Source organism: Sinohyriopsis cumingii, chromosome 1 (assembly GCF_028554795.1).
Source record: "Sinohyriopsis cumingii isolate HCF-2022 chromosome 1, ASM2855479v2, whole genome shotgun sequence".
Classification (NCBI taxonomy): Eukaryota; Metazoa; Mollusca; class Bivalvia; order Unionida; family Unionidae; genus Sinohyriopsis; species Sinohyriopsis cumingii.
In genome coordinates, this window is record NC_142961.1 from 152,406,210 (window position 1) to 152,430,394 (window position 24,185).

Below are 24,185 nucleotides of genomic sequence, written 5' to 3' on the forward strand. Positions count from 1 at the left end.
CACTGCTGTTATTAGATAAAAGATGTGTGGATTGATTGTTGCATTTTGTGGTCACTTACTCGTCTTTCTGCCTGTTTTCGTAACTCACACATTTAACACTTTTCCCAGGATTTAAAATGTCCAAAGGTATGTCTGGAACAGCGCCAACTTTTAGTCTAGGCCTAGCATTTGCGTATCTTTGAGTTGCTATTTTTTCATGATCCCTCTCGTAACATTCCTTTAGAAATGTAACGAGCACATAGTGCTGTATGGTGTTGCTTTGAATTCGACTCGTTTGTAATAATGTACCCATTCTTTCATTATGCCTTTATCTTTCGGAAAAGATTTTTTTAATGTCAACAGGCTTTTCTTAATGTTCTATTACACCCGTAAGCAACGCAAAACGGTATTGTCTTTTACTCTGGCAACTCCCACTTGGGCTGCTGGAGTCGCTACTATGACGTCACGTCCCGAAAGTAACCGAATAGGCGCGGAAATTTTGCATACGAGGTCACGGAAATTCAGCTCCTAGAAGATAGGCCAATTTTTAAATATTGGCATTACGGTCGCAGATGATACTTCAGAATAAGGTTTTCTGCTATAGTACTTTTATTATTATTCTATATTTCCATTGGTTTCAGGTCTCCTTTAAAGAAAAAGGAAATATTTATATTACTTATTATGTGTGTGGCTGGCATATGTATTATTACTCGTAATCATTTATTATGTGTATGTTTCTTCTCGTTTGCTTGTTGTGTCATGTAACCATTTGTTATTTTGCCCTCGTTTTCTGAGGCTTCTCTGAGAACCTGTCTACCCGTCAGGACTTTACAAATTTACTTGCCCCACTCCCAGGACAAGCACAGATTAATGTTTGCAAAGTACTTGCCCATGAGCAAGTACAAAAACAGAGAGAGAGAGAGAGACAGAGAGAAACAGAGAGAGAGATCGAAAGAGAGAGAGATCTGAATGATTTTATGCTCTGCGAGTTTTATACTCTGTGACCTTGCCACACAGTACCAGGGCTCTCGACATCCTATTTCTGTGAGGCCTTACAGGGCCAACCGGGGGGGGGGGGGGGGGCAACCGGAGATATATCCCCGGGGCCTGGGTCTGGGCCCGTAAGAGTTCCCGGACCGAACAAGACTTTTTATTTTTATAAAAGAATATTTTTTTTGGAACAAGAACTAGGAAAGGCCCGGGTGTTTCTTACCCCAGGGCCCGTGATCGCTCTCTACGGCCCTTAGCCCTGCCATGAATTCTGGAATCCATCACTTTGAAAACGATAGAAAAGAAAATGAAAAAGCACATAGACATTATTTTACTACGTATCAGGACTGAATTCTTGGCCATTTACAATATCACATTAAAAAGAAAATATTTTCAGTAAATAGAGCGTTATCTTTTAAGATTATACTTGTAAATTTACAACCAAAAAAGTATCCCAACAACAGTCTAAAACAAAAATTAAAGACAGCAATAAAATCATGAGCAGTTAGTTTCAATCCCAAGAATGATCACATAATGCTCAGGATTTTTCTCTGCGCGTAAAATGAAACCTCCATTCCCACCAAAGAAATCTGCACGACTAACAACAGTCTGGCATTACATAGTATCGTATATAAGCATAACTTAACACCATTTAATGAGACAAAAAAAGAATAAAACAATATATTAAACAGCTAATGTGCATAACAACTACTTCAGAATAAATATTAATTACTAAAGAGTGTTAAATGTCTTAAAAGTTGTACCTAAGGAATACAGGTTGGTTATAGCGTGAACTTTAGAGATAAAGATTAATTACTCTTGATACATGTACGATAGCTTAATACGTGTAGCACGAGGCTGCAGATTTGTACTGTTGTCAAGATGAATTCACACAGACTTAAGATACTGATACTCAGACATCACCGAATGGAATTTTCGCCTATCCCCCCCCCCACTTTTGGTGGCATTAGTGTCCATTTCATCACCAGTCCATTTCCGGAAAAACGAACAAAATTTGTCGGCTCATTATTACGAGTCAAGGTATATTTCTGCATTCTTTTAGGAAGACCTCTGATATTTTTGTGTCCTATAGAAATCACACGCACATAAATACCAGTTGTAATCATTGCATATCGATTATTTGATAATAATGTTAAATCAAACTCTAGGATAGCTTTAATTACTTTCAAGATTATTTTCGCGTGGTCACCAATTTAATTTTAACATCGTTACAACAAAATAGGGCATCGTTTACTTGCCAATCAATCACAGGTGCTTCATACTGGTTTCATTGAAGTACGTCGGGGTAGTCTTCGGTGGGGCAGTCTTTTTCACAAGATAATTACAATGATAAGGATTAAATGTTAATTAGTCACGCTGGCTTCCTGCCTGTTTACGTAAGTCTTGCCTTGAGCTACTCTGCAGATTGGCCATGTTATGTGCACCTCTAATTCACCTTTACTTGTGCCACATTCTTCAAATACAAACTGACCGCAGTTTCTTGCATTATATCTATCGAACCTTTATTTAACAAGATATCCTGACATTCTACAATTCCTGATAGTGTAATTGTCAGTTTCGCATTTTTTCTCACGCAAAAAAACCCGCAAAAAACCCCAAAGGGACTACCCTATTTAAAGCAAGTTTCGAGAAATAGGAAATACATACAATATCTAGGAAATACATACAATATTTCTACTTTCCGTTTTTATTGTAATATTTGCATGTATAAGGGATTTGCTGACATTCAAGTCCTAACATAGTTACGTGCAGCATGTGAGCAATAACTCTGAATGTGTCAAGATTGCCAACCCTACATATCGGTGTCAGAGATTGTTTTGATGCATGTCGCCATTTCAAGGCGACTAGGTGATAAAGGTTAACAAAATAACCCGTGAGATTTCGTTCACAGTTGTGTTTGGAAATAAAAAATAAAATAAAAGTCACTGGTCTTGTTGTTGTTGTTGTAGGGTTTAACGCCATTTTTCAGCACACGATAGGCTATGCATGGCGGCCGGTATTAATGGTGGAGGAAGAACCCGGGAAGAACCACCGACCCACGAGAAGCTACTGGCAAGCTAGTCACTGGTCTATAAAAATTAGTCGACTGAAAATCGAGCACCTACAAGCGGTGTTTATTTTATATTGATCAGGTGAATATTACAGGACACAGATACATGCTGTTTGGATAAAACTAATCGGGTCAACTTCTCGGAGATCATTTTAGATGAATATCGGCAGTTTCAAGGTGAGAGAAAAAAACAACAGAATAAGAAGCGGACATAAGAGTGCATACAAATTTCCCCATAAGAAAGCAAAGCATGAAATAATCGACGCTAATTAATATTTCAGCGAGGGACTAGGTTTTAGCTTCTTTTTTTACAACACAAAGTTTTGAAAGGAAGTTGTCCACGTTACAGATGGCTTCCTGAACAAACAAAAACAAAAAAAGCCTATAAGGCAAAATATCTTACAGCGGGCTCTGTTACTGAAATCTGCATGATCGATTGAACTTTAAGTGAAAATGTAGATAAAGCAAAATAGTATGATAAATTTACAACATGGTTAAAATTAACACAGTTGTGTTTTTTGTTTTTTTGGACTGTTTAAGGTCTTTATACCTAAAAATCGATCTCTCTTAAATATCTATCCGTTTGCAAAAAAAAAACAACTTATTTACACATAGAAGATTTCGGAAAATTCACGTTTCCACGGTGGAAATTATTGTCAACGTTGCTGTCCGCGACGGACTGGTTATAGTGGTCGTTGTGGATGTCCACGTCGGGACCCACAGTTGACGGATAGTTGATACATGTGCTCTCTCATGCAGGGAGCATACGAAGCAGGGAACCAGACTACTCTGCTTGATGAATCAGACTGGCCAAGTTTCTTGTAGTTGTTCTCGAAATAAAAATGTTCAGAATTATATGTTCTTTCTGGTTTTTACAAAAGGTACCACCTTTGATTTAATATAATTGAAATTTTATACAACAGCATTGAAAAGGAGTTTGTGGTTGGTATCACGTGACTATTGGACTTCCCATATCGTTGTTCAAAATTTGTGAAGTCATGTGACTATTAACGCAAACGGCTAGTACCGGGTCAGGTTTTATCTTTGCTGAGTTTCGGCTAGTTTGTTAGCGGATAAAAGACATAACGATTATAATAATTGCTATTTTTGAAAAAATAATTAATTTTTCTATCGATTTCATGCATGTGGAAGTCGATATAACATAGTTTAAATTTGCTAGGCCCGCTGGTAAGCTATCTTACGGTGGCGGCAGATTCCAAATATTTTATATGTAATTGCTCTGAACCCACACTCCATCCTAAATGTTCATATGTGAAAAATGGGGTTGGAATATTTGGAGGAAACCCGGATTAGAAAAATGTCGAATCTCTGAGCTGAACATTGGTGCGAAACTATTAAACATTGACTTGTAGCTTGAAGCATGGTGGAATCATTGGTTTCAGATCTTAAATAGAACGTAGGAGAAGGGAAATTTTCATCCCTTTTATTATATATTAAGAAACTATAAGAGCCCATGTATCAATACAGGTTTGAGGACTGGTTTATTGAACTACAAGAAGACAGGTTGATTTGACAGAAAATTAAGCCCTTGTTTATACAACAATGTATAATTTGGAAGGTCTTTTATCAAAATTTAAATCAACCCTTTTGTAAATGTATATAAATGATGGAATTTTTAACCAAATCGTCTTAAGGAGTTTAGGTTAGTTGAACAATCTTGTTCGAGATTTTATTTGCAGGGTTAAACTTTTTCGTTACAAGATAAGATTCTAATACTTTGCATTTATTGGGGTTTATTCATACTGTGATAGGAAATATTTACTTTGTATAACTTGCACATATACTGTTCTAGAATTCTTTAGAATTAAAGGTTTGAAAGGAAACAAAACAATGTATGCTCATTATGTTGTTTCCACGTAACAACATAATGCAGGTCAGCAAAGTAAAGTTAGAATTTGTATTCTGTACAATGAAATGGCTGTAAATGCCAATTTACAGGAATATAGTCAAATTTGTTTCGTGTGACCCATTTTGTGGTTTTGTACATGATCATTTCTTTTCTGCCATATATGTTTTGGAGAGTCTTGAAAGAGAAAAATCTTCAGATTTGGAAAATGCATGTTTTATAATCCATAACGTTCTTTAATTCCATTCAGTAATGGTCATATGTTAACCTTGAAAAAATTAATTTCATCCCGGAAAAAAACTGGAAAAGACCTGGAAATTTATGTTTAGAAAAGCGTGGGAACCGTGTATATATATTGCTTGAGACCATCTGTACTTGAAGATTTCAGTTTAACCTCATCGTGTTTCTCAGTTCATGTTAGTTATACGTGCGCATTTTGTTTTTCACGAACAAATATTGTACAATGTTTGATTTTGTGACAGCTAATCAGAGTTTCCTATGACCCGTCCAACTCCAGTTTTGATATTTGGACATTGGAAAGTCCAGATATAAAAATGATAAAGGAAGGGTTTAGAGGTAACTCGAATTTCGTGACAGTATCAGAATTTAATGGGCTTTTTAAACATCATGCAAAAAATAGCATCGGAACTCGACACCTTCCACACTAGCTATTGTTCACAAGCGTAGCGGCTGACTTGGAGTAAACATGTGCCTCCTCAGCTGGCGCTTAATGATAGATTGACGTAAAGAGTGATGAATAAAGTAACCTTTTCATGAGAAATGAACAGCCACTTATAGGAGTGCAGTATAGAGGAATTCCGTGCAATAAAAACATATTGTCATACTCACAAATAATCAACGTCATTTTCAGAGTGTACCGAGTTGACTCGTTATTTAGTAAATCCAGTGAGGGATTCAATAAAATCCACTATGGCAGTAATAAAATCCATCAAACTGCGTGATGTACTCTGGACTTACACGCAGCATACATCCACGATTCTTAGTTGACACACAATCACTTGTCCCCGAGTCCACATACAGTAGATTGAGTGGACAATGTGTAACTATATCTATCCATTTGTTTGTTATGTTTATACAGGTATATGGCTATCTTTGCCCTTTTATGTCTGCATTCTGACCCCATCTTTCTTTCCTCATCTTTATTGCTGTCTAAATGTATTATCTTTTGGATAACTTTAATTATTGATATATTTTAAGGTACAAACAAAACCAACAAGAAGGCCAAAGTTCTATATTTGTATAAAAAAATGATTTCTTTAAAACTTTATTTTACTATATTTTATTTGCTTTCGTTGTCATATTGTGTTGTCGTATTTTTGGGCATGGTCACATCCCCAAAGGGCAAGTTCATTTTTCCAGTCCGTTGCCCAGGATTTCAATGAAAATTCTTAAAGACCCAGTACCCCATGTGGCACCTTGATTGCATTGTTTCTCAGCATCATTACTGTACCTCTTTCTAAAGGGACATAACCCCATGTTTATGTGTTTTACATTTAGATACATTACCTATATTTTTTTTAACTTCTACTGGTCATAGATGAGAAAGTTTGTTGGTTGGCTTGTCATCTGTCATCCAGCGTCCATTTATCTGTTAGCACAAGTTTGTTAGAACTACTACTCCTAGACAGCTAGGAGGATTGCCATGCAACTTTACACACGAACATTCATGCATGATCTAGTTGATTCTAAATGAAAATGGTGAGCCTGAGATGTTCAGTATGTTGTTGCTACTCCTGCTTTTTACTGAAAGACGTCTTATGATGTCATGTTGGTCTGGTATGAAAATGGTGTCAGTCTGACATCCACTACGGCTCCCATGACAGCCATCTTGAAAATCATGTTAAATGCTACTGCTCCTATACAGAAAATCATATTATCATGTGTTTTCAGGAGAACATTTCGTATAATGTCTGGTTCATCCTAAATCATACTGATTCTTCTTAGACATACAATGTGGCCACCTTGGTGGCCATCATGAAAAATCTTCTGCTCCACCGAAATTGATGGGTCTTATCATTATGGTGTTTTTCATTAAAAGACTTCATGTAATGTCTAGTCATTCCTAAATGAAAAGGACACAAATCTGATACCCAGTATGGCCACTAGGAAGCTATGTTGAAAATCTTGTTATTGTTACTCATTGAACAGAAAGTTATATTAGCATGTGGTATTCAACAGAAGACTTCATATGATGTCTCACTGGTTATAAATAAAACATGCCCCAGTCTGATATCCAACATGGCTACCACAGCAATTATCTTGAAAATCATACTGCTACTTATCAAAATGGAGATATGTTCATATCAAAATTTGGTTTTTACCAGAATTTGTGTGATTTGCAGTTGTTATTAATGAAAATGTTGCAGATCTGACATCCAGTATGACCATTAAGGAAGACATCTTCAAAATCTTATTATTGCTATATATCTGAAATGGAAAATCTTACATGCAAAGCATTTTCACCAGAATATTTTTTATATTTAATTGGTCCTGGACGAAAATTGTGCTGAGATATGGCTATCACAAGGAACAAATTGAAAATCTTGTCATTTTGGGAACTCTCCAGAATGGATGGTCATATCAACATGGGGTTTTCTCCAGAAGTATTCTAATAGTGTCTGGCTTGTTCTCAGTGAAAATATGCTAATCTTACATCCAATATGGCTACTACATGATCTGATTTGAAAATGTTATAGCTCAAAAAGCAGAGATGGTTTCAGCAGTTAAAACTGAGAAATTATCTTCTTGAATTTCTGGAAATTCTTTTCAGACAGCAATCAGGCCCTTAGATGGGTTTTGTTATGTTAAGTCTTTTGTTAGCTATTGCGAGTTTTGATTGTTTTTGTTATATTGGTCGGTTATATTTTGTGGCCCATCTTTTCTATCTAATGAACTTTGCATGGTTACCTCTCTTGGGTGTTTTTAGCATGTGAGGGTTGGGATTTGTGCAGTATGCTTCTCTGTCTGAAAGATATTTATAGAAATATGTGCACATACATACATACATGCATGCATGTGTACATATGTACATACATACATACATACATATGCAAATGCATACACAGACATTCATATGTAATGAAAAACTATAAACCCCAGGGTAAGGTTGTGTGTGTCATTGAAAACTAGCTATATTTTTTGTTCATATATGATCCAAACAATTTTTTGGGACATAATTATATGACAACTGTTGACAGTAAGATTGTTCTCTACAGAACTACCAAACACCATGTATGACACAGTCATTATTAATTTAAGTTGTCATGACAAGAAAATAATGACATACTCCCTTTATCATTGAATCTGAAGCCAGGCAATATTTTGAGAGATGGTTTAAAACATTCACAGTTGTCAAATTCAGTGGCAGGCAGGAGGTTGAAGCAGATGATTTATGCTGTCATTTCTGTATACAGATCAATGTATTGTATTTTAGTAAGTAAGCTCATGCATTTTTTTATGCCCACCATAAGATGCAGTGTAATGTGTTATGATGTCTGATTTGCCAGAACTAAAACATCACTTTTTGTCATTTTTTGCTGTCAACTTCTCACTCAGTTGATTTCTGTTTGCAATTTCTATGACACTCAAATTATTATGGTTTGGTGACAAACTTTGAAAAGGTCACAGACATTTTGAAGTAGGTCACACCATGGCTACCAAAGTTTGAATGATATTTGAGTACTGGTCTCCTTCATGAAGACTTGTCATATATGCAGTGTCATCTTGCAATAAATATCCGACAGATGGTCTTATGCAGATTCAAGGGCACTAGCTAGACACAGGTCAGAAAAATTGGGTGAAATTTATGTGTTGTTGAAAATTTTCTGGTAAACTTTAATGTTGAGAAACAAGTGGCAACTCTCTGTTCTTGTATTTCTTACGTCATTTGATAATATGAAGTCGTAATAGCGGAAGATTAAAAAAAATGAATCTTTAAAAATGTTTTGGCTATCTGAAGCGGAACTCCTTTAGCGTCATTGAAAAGTATCCTGATGTGCAACTTATGGCAGGGTACTCTGTGTAGGCTAACAGCCTAATTTGCACTGATCCACCCCATAAATAGTAATTAGTGTTTCCTGTAGAAGAATTGAAATTCATTATTTATCAATAGAACTTGATTGATAGTCAGTATGTATCCTGGATCCAATTAGCTAGCTCTAATAGCCATCCTAAGTTAATGTTTTCAATTTCTTCACATATTTTTGTTAATATATTTTAAATGTTGATTAACAGATTTGTATTTCATGGTTAAAGGTCATCAGTGGTAGTATTGCCATTGTAAATACCCATTTTTATGTTGTTTTATGGCAGTAAAACTGAATTAATGATATTTAAAGTATTATCCACTAATTGTGATAATTAATTTTACTATAAAAAAATCCTGTTTTGTTTTTTCCAGGGTGATCAATCTTTTTTTATGAATCTTTTATTAAATTTATTCACAGCTTTCCATTAAGAATTTGACTAATTCCTATGGTCATTAAATCAAGATTGAGAACCCAACAACATCTTGGACACATGGAGTCAAATAGATTACACATTGTCTTTCTGAATGTGAAAATCCAGCATATGTTAGGTTATGACTGCTTTGACATTTATACAATTTATAATTAGAACATTTAAGACATCAAGCCTAATGGACAAAGAGGAGAGCAAGAAAATATTATAGTGGTAAAGTTTATGTACAACTTGGAGAATTCGTTTCTTTCTGTAAAGGTTAAGAAATTTTGAACATATCAGTACAAGTCGATGAGTGCACAAGTGCGATTTGTTTTCATACACCAGCTGTTTTTTTTTCAGTGGCATATGTTAGTCCATTTTTTCTTCCCTTTTTATGTCCCCACTATAGCAGTTGTAGGGTATAAAGCATCATTGTAAATTCCATCCATCTGTATATCTGTCGTTCTGTATCTTCATGCTTCCATTGTTATGTTTAGGCTCTTTTAAACAGTAACAAGAAATGAGTGAAGACAACAAGCTTTGTAAAATTTAACAAATAATTTATTTCCCTATAAAAACAAGGTAAAAATGAGAAAAAGAACTTTGGTTTTACTAATTAATTCCAAAAATAATCCAAGAATTAAAAAGTAGAAGTCCTAGTAATAAAAAGTCCTAATGAAACTGAGTTTGAGTCCCGATGAAATTCAAAATGGAAGGCGCTGACATATGCTGTGGTCAGCATTGTACTGATGTGTCAACAGTTCTTTGTTGAATCACAAAATAATTTTACAGTGTTTGAATTCGTGTAAATTTTGATAACTGTCCTTGTCCAAGAATTAATTTAGAGCACAAGTATTTCCAGGGAAAAATAATCTCTTGGAATCCAAATAATTTGAATTAATCAAAATAATTAGCCCCAAAAACTGGTCACAACATAAAACACCTGGATGCCTCCAGTGTTAAGGCAAGTAATGACTATTCTTTCTCAAAACATCAATAATAAACCTTGCCACGATGCAAAACAGATGTCCAGATGCAGGTCAATCCTCCAGAAAAACCTGATTGATACATGTTATTTGTCACATACTCCAAATATAGCCTCTATTTCACTTTATGAATCTTATTCTGGGAAAGAATTTCAAAAAAAGATAATAAAAAAAGTTGTTTAAGTTGTTTACTTTAACTCTTGATTCTGATTCAGGAACTAGGTCAGCATTAGATACAAAGTTTCTATTATTATTTGTTTATGAAAAACAGTCAGGTCAAATAGAACTGAACTGGAATTTCTTAACAATGTCAAATCCAGTAAATAAAGTTACAATAGCATGTAATGGAATAAAAAAATTTTAAACTAACAAACAATTAAATTAAATCAAATATCCATAACACCATCCATCACACCTTGGTTAAGTTTGGTCAGTTTCATACACTGTGGTTGGATATCAGTGTTTTATCATTCATTTCCTATAATTTTATGACCCTTGACAACTTCTGTTTACTTACTACCATCTCTTTTCTTTTTTAATTTTTCTTTTATTGCTAGCTTATCTTGTAATTTTCTGTCTACCTGTGTGTTTCTTTTTTAAATGCATGTATTTTTATCCAGTATTGGCAATTTAATACCTTTCACAAATGGTTTCTTCAAATTGATAATCAATTACTAATTAATTAATTTTCAATTACTTTGTCTATATGATGTCTTGCCAAAATGGGGGATATTTTTCAAACAGCTGAATGAAAGGTGCAGAGTTCAATTGTTATCAGATCACTGAAATTATAATCAGTTAATTAACTGAAACTAATCAATACTTAACCATATTTAATAATTGGAATTGCAATATCTTCATCAAACTTATTTGAATTGTTATAAGAAGAAACTTCTTTCATTAAAGATGCAGGTGCACTGTATTCCTGGTGTACCATTTTACCATGGTATTTTGTTATGACAATATGTACTAATGTACACGCTCTTAAGTAGTGTTCTATCAGTAAAGAATAAGTAAATCAACGAGTTATCTCTCTCTCTCTCTCTCTCTCTCTCTCTCTCTCTCTCTCTCCCTCTCTCTCTCTCTCTCTCTCTCTCTCTCTCTCTCTCTATATATATATATATATGAATGAAAATGTTGATGTCTAAATGAAGGTAGCGACAAGGAATTATCAAGGAGCAGGGTTCAGCTAAAAAGGATAGATGAACATTGTAACATAATTTGCTCTGCCCTCTGGTTTTAATATGAAATAAACACTACTAGCCCTGAGATACCTGTTAATTAGCGGTTTGTTTCTTCATAGTAACTCGAGTTAAATTCCATCTTTATTTTCTGGACATTGTGCATGTCTTACACTTGGGCTGAGGATGAAGCCTGTTTGGGTGGGGTGGGGGTGAGAACTCAAAAGCTTAAAGGTCATAATCCACTCTCCATGACTGTTGGCTTGGCACATAGCTACAAAGTTATTCTCCCGCTTGGTATCTCTAGTTACCATTTGACACTGGGGCCTAACAAGTTGTGATTTCAGTAGGGACCTGGCCTTTGCTTCCAGCCAAGATGCTGGAGCTTAAGACTTGTATGCTCATCACCATAGCCTTGCCTGCAAAACTTTTTTTGGGCAGCTTCCTTCAGTATTCTAAAAGAGAAATATTTTTCATCAGATGTGCTGCAACACTTACTGCAGACAGTATCCAAAACATTGTGTCCATGGTGCTTTGGGCAGAGTTGGTGTACCTTTGCAGTGATGTTGCTTGGAACAGGTAAAAATCTTACTGTGACCACATTAAGGACCTTCTTAGGGCTGTTCCTTTTGAGGCAAAGATGCTTTTTGGAGATCTCATTGTTCAGAACCTGATGGAATAACAACACCTATCACAGCTACTCCTGGCTTGTCAAAACTGGTCTGGAGCGTGCTCATCTTACCAGAAATATGTGAATACTAGCATTGGATTGCAAGATTTTGCATTACTTAAATGAATTAATTAGACAGTTATATGCATGAAAACTGTACAAAGAAATGTCAGCTTAAGTACATGGCAGGTGAGGCATTAATTTGAAAAAGTCATTGTTTAGACTTTTCTCTGTCATATTGATTCATGTGTTTAGAATAAAAACAATCTTTGATATTTTGTTTCATGACATAAACTCCATGAAGAATCGTTATGATGATGTAGTGCCTAGAATAGAATAATTTTCTCTGTAACCAGACGGATTAGTAAACTGAAAAATTAACTAGCCCTTTTAAATCATCCTTCCCACAGATATGGACTGGCAACAACTGAGACTTAACTAGCCATGAAACTGCTCACATTCTGAAAACTGTTAGTCTGACAGGAAATTTAAAAGCCTTGGGGTAACAGTCTAGCACTGATTTAGAGTCCTGAGTAAGAATCTTGGACTGTTTTTGAGGGAATCCAGACCTTACATTTTAAGGATTTTACATTTTTTTCCTTCTAACTTTTATTGTTTAATTCTACTGCATGTTTATTTTTATTTGGAAGGATTTGTCTTCCTATGTTTTTTTTCTTCAGTTCTTTATATTTACATTTTTATAACTTTTTTTCACTTGGTACCATTATGTGATGACAGATCTCAGTCTGTGCAGTTTGCAGTTGGACCCAACTTGAAAGCGATTATTTACTGTATCCAATGCAATACATGAACTGAGCCAATTCAGACAAATTTGATATTAATGACAATGTAGATGTTTTGGAGTGCTCAGTGTTGGATACTCAGTACTTTATTTTATGTATCAGTACTCAAAATGATAATTTTAATACATTTTGTGCTCACAAAAAATTATTTTTATGTGCAAAAATCATGGTACTTAAATTCCAGTAAGCACTTTATGTAGATGACCTGGTTTGATTTTCATGACATTACAACAATTCTTCAGATTTTAAAATGAGTTTTCTGAACATTTTGGAGTGAGACCTTTCAGTCAGCATTGGGGAATACATACTGTACCCCAGCCGAGTCATGCCAAAGAATTATAAAATAGTACTAACAGCTGTCTTGCTAGGCGCTCAGCATTAAGAGGTTAGTGTTAGGATTGGTCGGCCTGGTGCCAGGATAATGTGACTGGTTGGGACATCATGCTACATGTCTGGCATTATGCCCCAATGCTAGACATCACTATATAAACTGCCACACTGCAGACATCATAGTGATACGAAAAATTGTTAAAGCTACGTTAAAAATCCAAATCACTTACAGACACTGTACCAATAAAATTACAGTTTATTGCATATTACTTTTGATGAACTTGAAAATGATTTATACACACACAAGTGAGAAATGGCTGGCATATTTTTACATGAATATGATGCATTCTTGAAATTCTACACTGAATTTCTTGGTGGAAGTCACTTTCTCATGGATGACAACTTGGTATGAACACTTAATTGAATGCAGAATGCTTACTAAATATCACATGTCCCTCAAATTATTCTTCCACTGAGAGTAAATGGAGTGTGTTATTCTTCAAACCAGTGGCAGGATGGTGTGTTTGATAAATTGATGTGGAAATGTGGCATAGGAGTGCATTGTTACAATCTATACTTGCCTATAAGTCAGGTCAAACTGAAGGAGAAAAAAACAAACATAGACCCTGATCTGCCTTCACATAATGCACTGGCAGATCAGGGTCTGTCTTGTTCTAATTACTTACTCCTAGCTTACTGCATTGATCCAGATCTGCTAGCATATTTTCTGACAGCAGAACTGGGTCTATGCACTTTGCAGTTGGACCTGAAGTACAAGCAAGTACATGTACATACCTGTTTTTGAAAATTATGAATAAAATTCAGTGTACAATACGCATCTGGATATATATATATATATATATATATATATATATATATATATATATATATATATATATATATATATATATATATATATATGATGAGACTATAATATAGACCTTCATATAATTTGCTCTAAACCCCATCCACACTCATTTACATAAGGAAATATTTCCTTTGTCATGAATACATGGGAAATTTTACTGATTTATTACATGAACTTAGAGAAAAATAAGTTCAGAATTTGAGTAAAATCAATGGTAGTAGTTTTTGAGAGATTTTAGCTTAAGGTTGCATGTATTTCCTATACTGCAGATTGTCTGAATATTTCCCATATTATTGTGGGTTACATATATTTCCTATTTTCTCGGATTGTGTGAATATTTCCTTTATGATTGTGGGTTAGGGGCCATCCATAAATGACGTCATGCGATTTTGGCCGATTTTTTACCCCTACCCCCCCTCCATCGTCACACATTTTTTAAACAAATTCCTTCCCCTCATCACACATCGTCACAAATGTGTGACCCCCTCCCCCCCCCCAGGTGTGTGACATCATTTATGGATGGTCCCTTACATGTATTTCCTATATTTAAGACTATGAATATTTCCTGTATTATTGTGGGTTGCATGTATTTTCTATATTTTGGTTTAGTTTGTGGGAATGTTTCCTATAGGATTGTGGGTTATATGTATTTTCCATATTTTGGTTTAGATTGTGGGAATGTTTCCCATAGGATTGTGGGTTATATGCATTTTCTATATTTTGGTTTAGATTATGGGAATGTTTTCTATGGGATTGTGGATTACATGTATTCACAACATTTTAGTTCAGATTGTGGGGATATTGTGTTTCTGGTCAGCCCAGTGTCCTTGTTTTTCATTGCTGACCCTAGCAATTTTCTCCCCCATGGTAAAAAGAGAAATTCATATGAAGTATATATATATTGCTTTTTAAAACTCCCCACCTGCCCTAATTTTAAAACCAATGTTCAGTAGGAAATAAATGGGGGTGGGGGTGGGGCATAGCCATAGGTAATTAGATAAGGAGATGCTAAATTGATTGACATAGCAGAAAAACCCAGCATCATTTTGTATATGATGCAAGATGACATCTAACCGAAGTTATTAAATTGGCAGACTAGTCGGAATATTTTGGATTTATCTTTTTTAAAATTTTGTCATATTAATATTAGTTTTGACAGTGATATGCAGGGTTTTGAAAGCAAGCACTAATATAAACGTAGTTTTAATATGCAAGGCCAAAACAAAATATGTTTAATATTTCACTGGTTTTAAAATTAAATAAAATATGCTAAGTGCGTCAAGTAATGGGCAAAACTCACTAAATTAGATGTACCAATCAGTTTTGTGAATTTTTTTTAATTTCTTGTTAAAAATGTTTTTTTTTAATTTTATTTTTACCCTTGGGGAAAAAAATTGCTTGGATTGGCAATAAATAACAGGGATGGTTGACCTTATGGAAGCATTTTTGTTTGTTTTATGGTTCCAGCTCATCTTATTTTTTCCATTTAATATGTTTGTGTGTGTTTTGAATTTTTAATGTAACTTTAAAATTTTAGTCATATTGCCATGATGTCTGCAGTGTGGAAGTTTATAGTGATGTCTAGCACTGGGGCATCATGCCACCGACCTGTAATTATCATGTTCCACCCAGCCATATCCTGACAATAGACCGACCAGTCCTAACAATAACCTCTTAATGCTGAGCACCTAGCAAGGCAGCTGCTAGTACCATTTTTATGTCTTTGGTATGACTTGGCCAGAGTTTGATTTCGCGAGCTTCTGCATTTGAGGTGGAGGTTTTAGGCACTTAGGCCACTCAAGTGGTTTTTCCATGTAAAAATTGATACATATTATGTTAAGTGATACATATTGTTTCAGTACCTAAATATCGGCAGTGATTAATACTAGATTGTGATATCATTGGTGACACACATCACTAATGATAGGTAAGACACAGGTACCAGTGTAAATACCCATATACATGTGTGTGTGGCTTGAGATCAGGATTATTTTTTTTCATTGACCCACAAGGTCACCAAATTGGGGCCCCGAGTGGCTGAGTGGTCTAAAGCGCTCTCCGTTACGGATCACTGCCATCTCACTTCTGTCTGCGTGGGTTCAAGTCTAGGGTTCGGCTAATGTGGGTATGTGAGAAAGCTTGCCAATAGCTTCTTGTGGGTCGGTGGTTCTTCCTGGGGTTTTCCCAGGTTCTTCCTCCACCATTAATACTGGCCACCATGCATAGCCTATCATGTGCTGAAAAATGGTGTTAAACCCCACAACAAGAAAAACAAGATAACCAAAATAAAATGGTTACAGATAAAGCCTAAATTTCATTGATCCTACTAAAACCAAATAGCGGCCAGTTCAGTTTCTAATTCACCAGTTTTATTCATTTACTCAAAACAATAACAACTGTGTTTCATGAACAAGACTCACAAAGGAATTATCTATCTCACTTTCATGTTCTTCAAATTCTCAGTGCAGAAACGGCACAAAATTGCTGTCTTTCGTAGGTCATACTTTAGCCATTTTGTGTTCATTTTCTCAGCATTTTTGCTACTTAGTCTTGATCATGTTTGTGATCATGCTGTCACTTGACATGATCTAATTTCTACTGTTTCGATGGTGGCTGCACACCTTGCAAATAGTTCTGTGTTTACAGTTGTCACTGCACAATGCTTTGATTGTCTAGTATTTATGTATTAAAAGACATTGCTCTGTCTAATAATGGATTATTCCTCAAGTCAGCAAACCTGACCAATTCTTATTGGTCAATACTAGCATGGCGCACTATACCAATTGTTATCATCCATAATTAAAACAGTGATTGTTGGTAGTATACCAACCTAGTTCCACATGTGTAAAGACTGTTTTCACAGACCGCTCTGGTGGCCTAGTGGTTAGAGCATCCGCCTCAGATGCAGGAGGTCGTGGGTTCAATCCCTGGTTGAGTCATACCAAAGACTTACAAAAACGGTGCTAACAGCTGCCTCGCTTGGTACTCAACATTAAGAGGTTAGTGTTTGGACCGGTCGGCCTGGTGTCAGGATAATGTGACTGGGTGTGACAGTTTGCTACATGTCTGCGGCATGATATCCCAGTGCTAGACATCACTATAAACTGTCACACTACAGACATTGTAGCAATATGACTGAAAAATTGTTAAAGCTACATTAAAAATCCAAAATCACACACTCATACACTGTTTTCACAATAGTCACAACAGTTTATTTGATAAGAGGTTAACACCTGTTTATTTGCTCCTCATCAGTTCTAGGATATTGTTAGGCACTTAATTAACATAACAGACTGATCAGTTAACCATTAAAGGAAATAATTAGTCACGGCTGCTTCTTAACTGGTATGATAGCTACCAAAGACACATACATACATACATACATACATACATACATACATACATACATACACACACATACATTCATACATACATACACACAAGAAAAGATTTTTTAATGATGTATAATCATATTATAATTGCTTTTCATGGGTCAAGACCAGTACATTATTTAGCTAAGTAGCAAAGATAAAATATACTGTTGAATTAAGTGGGGCTGATGACCGAACCTGTATTGTAAGAGGGGCAGCAATATACTAAGGGGTATTTGATTAAGTTGTATTACTTACAATGTATTTATTGACTTCATGATTACTTGGGTCAAACTTGTGCTGATATTTTTCTGCATAGTACACACTTGAGAAGTAATGTTATCTCCATAACTATTACTTAAATAGGTAGCAAGGTGTTATAACCATAAAACTACATTTTGTACAAACTACCCAAATGAGTTGCAATGTGCTATAACTGTAAAATTACATTTTGTACAAAATACCAAATAGGTAGCAGTGTGCTGTAACTAAAACTGTACAAATTACCTAGATAGGTAGCAAGGTGCTTTAACTGTAAAACTACATTTTGTACAAAATACCTAGATAGGTAGCAAGGTGCTATAACTGTAAAACTGTACATTTTGTACAAAATACCTAGATAGGTAGCAAGGTGCTATAACTGTAAAACTGTACATTTTGTACAAAATACCCAAACTCCAGATTTATCTGCTTATTTGTATACCTCCCTGCTGTTAGATAAAGGCAGTATAAAGGATTCACTTTTGAATGTGTTTGTCAGTCCATCCATCCATCATCTTTGTTGGGAATATTAGTCATATTCAACCTCAGCTGTTGATATTAAACTGGCATTCAACACATGTTGTGTAAGAAAACTATGTCAATGACCTACCTTTTATGTTTTAAAAAAATTGCTTAAAAACTGTGTCCACTTCGTCTTGGATGGGCTATAACTTAATTTCACATTAAACTTTCATTCGGCCATTGAATCATATATGACCAAAAAAATGTTTTTTATTGTATTGTTTTTAAAATTAGTGTAGATTGGTATTTTTAAAAAAAACATACATATAAGGAATACAAATCATGTGGCAAATAACAGTCCTTTCAAGCGCACTGGATCCAGCAAGGGATCAATTGTGTCAGGGATTGATTAAGATAAATGCAATAAACTGACAACAAACAGTGCAAAACTAGTACCTAATTAGCCTAAGCACATTCGGCTCTCAATGAGTCTTTTTTTAAAGGAAAATACAGCCATGCACAAATAAAATTATCTTTTGCAGCTGACACATTTTCTTTTAAATAATTCTCAAAATTTGCTTAATAGCCTATAATTACTACTATAACAATGAAATATCGGGGATGTAATTTGCGCTTACATAAATTTACATAAAACAATAGATGTCATTATGGCTCATCAATTTCTAGGTCAATAAAAATATTTTCCAGCATCTACAACAAGTTGAAATAAACTAGTTGAAACATAATACATTTAAAGGTTTAATTCCTGTTGAAACAGCCATGTAAAGTTTTGCAAACACAATGGTTTTTGTGTTTTATTTGTTTGTCTTGTCCATGTTTTGTATTTGCCTTCGAAAAAGACTCATTGGGAGTTGAAAGTGCCTAGGCTAGTTAGATACTAGTTTTGCACTGTTTGTTGTGTGTGTATTTGTGTATATATATATATATATATATATATATATATATATATATATATATATATATATATATATATATATATATAGACACACACACACACACACACTAAGCACTTCAAGTGCTGGACAAACCTTTTCAATTAGATAAACAAATCAATTTTGGATTTTTTTAAATAGATTTTTTCTTATGGGGGATGGGACTAGCACCACAAAGGAAAAACAAGGATGGTTGGCCAACCAGAAATATATTTTTTCTATGGCCTTATGAGATTGTCATTTATCAAAGCTGAGTGCCTTTGAACTGCTTTCGATGATTTATCTTAAAAATTGGTTATTGCATCCAAGCTCTGAATACAATACTTCTTCACCCACAAGAATGTGCTGATGTGCCATAAAATCATATGCTTACATGCATACCTGTCTAGTCTACCTAATAATAAAAGTGCATCTTGCAACTGAGATGTGTCATGCACCAGAACTGAGTTCCTATAATGCCTTTTTCGGATTTATTTAAAATTGCATCCATCCTTTCTGCCCAGGCTCTAACTACTGTAATAGTATAATTGTTGACCACAAACTTGAACTGTGTGTAAATCTTGGGATTAACAAATTTCACACACCAAAATCAGTCATTGTTATCTACTGTCTCGAATTTATTGAAAAGATTGGGTAAGAACGTTGCCCATGCTATAATGCCATTGATTTTTTTAATTATTAATTGCCACCAAACTTAAAATCTTAAGATGGATGTGTGTCATGCACCAAAAGTAACTCACTTATGATCAGCTTTTGGGGATATATTGAAAGTTGCATAAAAATGTGTGAATGTCCTCCCAGCCTGGGATACAGCTTCTAAACCATTTCACCTGTCATCATGTACACCTTGCAATGAACATGTGTCTTGCCCCAAAGCAGGGCCATATAGCCTTCTTTTGAGAATTTAATGAAAATTGGTTATTGTTATATCTTTGTTCTCAGTTTGTTGCTACCAAAACTTTCATTAAAAATGCCTCTTAGTTTGAAGGAGAACAACCACAGCACATAAACTACCTAATTGAGGGTGGGTGGGATTCAGGACATACATGTCTCAAATGTAGGTTACTGGCTGTATATGTCAATAACCAGTGTGGCTTTAGGTGATGTAGAAGCTGGGCATGTAATGTTATATGCAGTAGCAGTGTGAAACAATATCCTAATTAAATAAAGTTGTTTGTCTTGTACGTATTAGTTAAAAATGGGATACCAGATATAAGTATCATAGGATATCACAATGAAAGGGTATTGGTAGAGAAAACAAGGGTGTCTGCATTTTCTTTAGCAATACCATCTGAGTCCCTCCCCTCATCAATATACTCTACCACACAAAAGATTATTGTCTGATTTAATGTGTGGGCATGGATTTCTTTCTAATTTTTATTTGATCAGCTACGTTTTTTTCCCCATGTCAAGTCTGTTTCTCTTATGATCCTCTTTCCAGCACCATATTATGTTTTTTTTTATGTTGCATCATCTGTGTAGACAATGCGAACAGTCATTTTTGACTACCCAAATGATCAAACTCGTCTTTTAGTTTTATTAGCTTTGTAATTTGTGTATGTACAGGTATTCGTTGACTTATTTGACTTCAACTTGCATGAATTTCTCGTTGATGCAATTTCATGTGATTTTTTTTATTTAACTTTTTTCACTAAGACTAAAAATAATAACATTATTTGTCAATTTTTTTTTTCGGATTCGTTAACTGAATTACTTATTTTCAATGAAAATTAAAGGCAGTGAAACCAAGTATTTTTGAGTTATGTGATTTCTAATCATGTGACCACCCTTGAGAATGCAATTATTGCATAAGTGGAGTTTATCTATACGTTGGACTGGGCTGTGATGTTAATTGAACAAGACTAATGTACATTTTGTCATGTTTAGGATCATTTCAAAGCGAGGGTAAGAAATGAAGATGTCTGTAGTTAGGGTCTTTTTAAATGCAAATGCACAGTATCTACGGAAGACTTTTGGATTATTAGATACATATGTTTGACTGCTTCTTGATAATAACTCTCTGCTGCTGAAGGAAAATGCTTTGACAATGAAAAGTTTTAAGGGTCCAGTCAAAATTTTCATTTGGTATTTATATAGGTACAATAAGTACAAGCAATTTTCTTTGTCTTCATTTTGTTCACTGAATCGATTTCAGAAATTTACTCTCTGTCTCACATTATATAGATTTTTTTTTTATTACCAGAGACAGCATTTGGTGTCATTAATCAATACCATGATTGGTAACACCAATTGCATTAAACTGAGCACACAGCCATCTTATGGGTTGTCAGAAATTTAGAATACGGGAAGGATTGAACAGAAAGCAGTTATTATGCAATAATTATCAGATGTATTGACACAAATATGTCGTTACATCTGAATGATTTGGAAATTATTTTTTTAGTTCAAAAATAATTTCTCAGCTGTAATTTATTTTGGTTTTATGTTTACTTCCATGGGTTACTATATTGACTATAGTGGGTAACTACTGTGATCAGCTGTTTAATACAGTATTTATTATATCTGGTACATACAATGTACCAACATATCAGGTTACTTGCAATACATTCAGTTATAGCCATGTTGGTTGACCAAGTTAGCACTGTATGATAATTCTTTCATCTTAAAAGTGTTGGACCTTATGAAAATGAAAATATGATTATTGTATTGTTTATAACTTTCGTAAAATTTGCTTGATTAATTTTTGGGATATGCAAATAATATATAAAACCATTAATTGCACTTTTCAACTTGGTCCTAAATAGGAACATTTGCAAAGCTTAATAAGATAAAAAATGATTGGAATGAAAATGAATGGTTAGGAAATAATTAAGTTTCTATTAATTGATCATGTAGAACTTGCAATATTTTGCATACATTTTTATTATTTTTAATCCATTTGAAGTTATATTTGCCATGATTGGCACAGTTTTGTCTGCATCCGAAAAATGTATATAACTAAAGTTAGACTTTGATATCCTACTTGCTAAAACCCTGCTTTCTGCGTTATATTTTGTTTACTGTTTGGAAGTAATCAGGTTTTAGTCTTTGTTATTTGCTGTTGGATATTTCAAGCTATAGCCTGGCATAATGTGTACAAGAACTTTTTTCACGGAACAAAACCATGTTGGTTTGTTGGTTTTTTAACATCACTTTTAGCACTTAATTTGGCCATATCACACTGTGGAAATGTGAGATCAGTACCAGTCCTAAGGACACAATGCAGGAGCCAACCAGGGCTAGCCTTTTGGGTAGCAAACTGTCAACCGTTGGAGTTTGTAAACATGTTTTATAATTTGTCTCCAAAAAATGAAAACGATGGCATATGTAATTTGAACAGTACTTTTTCTGTCAAAGAAAAATGTCTACACCAAAGATGAGTACATGTATGGTGCAGTAACTTTGTTATATGATGAAAATTAATGTTTCTCATTGTAGGATGTTTTCCTTTTCTATCTCTAGTTATTTATCAGTGTAACAGCATAAAGCTCTGGAGAGATACAACACTGAGTGTAGAAGACAATTCATTTGTCACTGCTACTGCAGTGTAATGAGGGGAAAAGCCTGATGCATTTTTAATGATTCAGTTTTAAATGTTCCAGGTGTATGCTTTATGACCCATGAATTACCCTTACTGTGTGGTATAGATATAACATGCATTTACAGAAATGCATGTTACTTAGTTTCGGCTTGTAATGAAACAAAGTTCTGGATGATCATCATGAGCTAAAATTTTATTGACCATGTGCCCCATGTTCTAAATTCTTCTGTTTTTCTTTCTTTCTTGTCTGAATCTTTATGAGATTTGTTTCAACTCGAACAGTTGTCTGACATGAGTGATAATGCAGATCATTCATTGTTATAAGAACCCTTTTATCATTTTTTATCATTTTTTTTCTTGTCTTTAACCCATTGTTACTTTTTAAGTGTAACATTCATTTAAAATTAATTCCATTTTTTTATGGCCCCCCCCCCCCCCATATAAGACCATTCTAGATATGACATTTGTTTTGCTCTAAGGGCATTCAAACAATTTATATTTGCTTGGCCCACCAAACATTCTTAATGGATTCTGAATTGTTTCAATGGTCCATCAATTTTCTGAATTTAGAATTAGTTCATCTGGGCATCTTAAGTGGGCTGTTGGCACATCTAAAGAGCTCAGCAGTTTTCTGATCTGGAAAATCCCTGAGGCTAAAAAGTCCATCTTGTTAATAAAATGGCATGTATTCATGGGCCAGCCCAATTTTTTTTTTAATTGGGCAACAGTTGCAGTATTAAACTTATAAGTCATGCAAGGACGATTTTTAAAAAAATGATCACTTAAGCTTTTAATTTGTTTTTCTTTTTTTATAGCAAAATTTACTTTTTTCATCAAAGTTTACTTGCCCAACAAAGATTTTTAGTTGTTCGAACTATGTGGGGATATTTTTTTTTCATCTTCTGTTTGCCAGTTTAAAAAGGAATACAATGGCCAGTTCTTATCATCAAGGGGCATTTTCACCAAAATATATAATACTGTTGACTTTTGTTCCTAAAGAAAAAAACCCCACAATAAACATCTTACATCTCAGGTAAGAGAAAAGTGAAAAATATTAGATACTCGTCAGGAATTGTGAAGATTTTATCAAATTTACCTGCAATTTTCATATAGTGATCTTGATATCAAGATAACTGTTTCCCTCTTCCAGCACCATGGCAGCTCTGTTGAGAAAGCAAGTTTGACATTTGGTATATAATCCAACAGTGCTAAATATTTGACATAAGTAGCTTTGGAGGCTCGAGATAAGAAAAATTGGTTCAGACTAAATCATGGCAAGAATCTATTTCTTTTCATTGTAACCAAGGTCACAACATTGCCAAAGAACAATTAAAGCTGAAATATTTTTCTTGTCAAATCATAGAAACATATCCAAGATTTTGTTTTTTTAC

General features: G+C 34.5%; 1 protein-coding gene across 2 annotated transcripts in view; it reads left to right on the forward strand.

Moving 5' to 3' along the window:
• LOC149808172 (uncharacterized) overlaps nt 1–24,185 on the forward strand; it is a 138,849-nt gene that overhangs the window by 64,978 nt on the left and 49,686 nt on the right. The window lies entirely within an intron of this gene.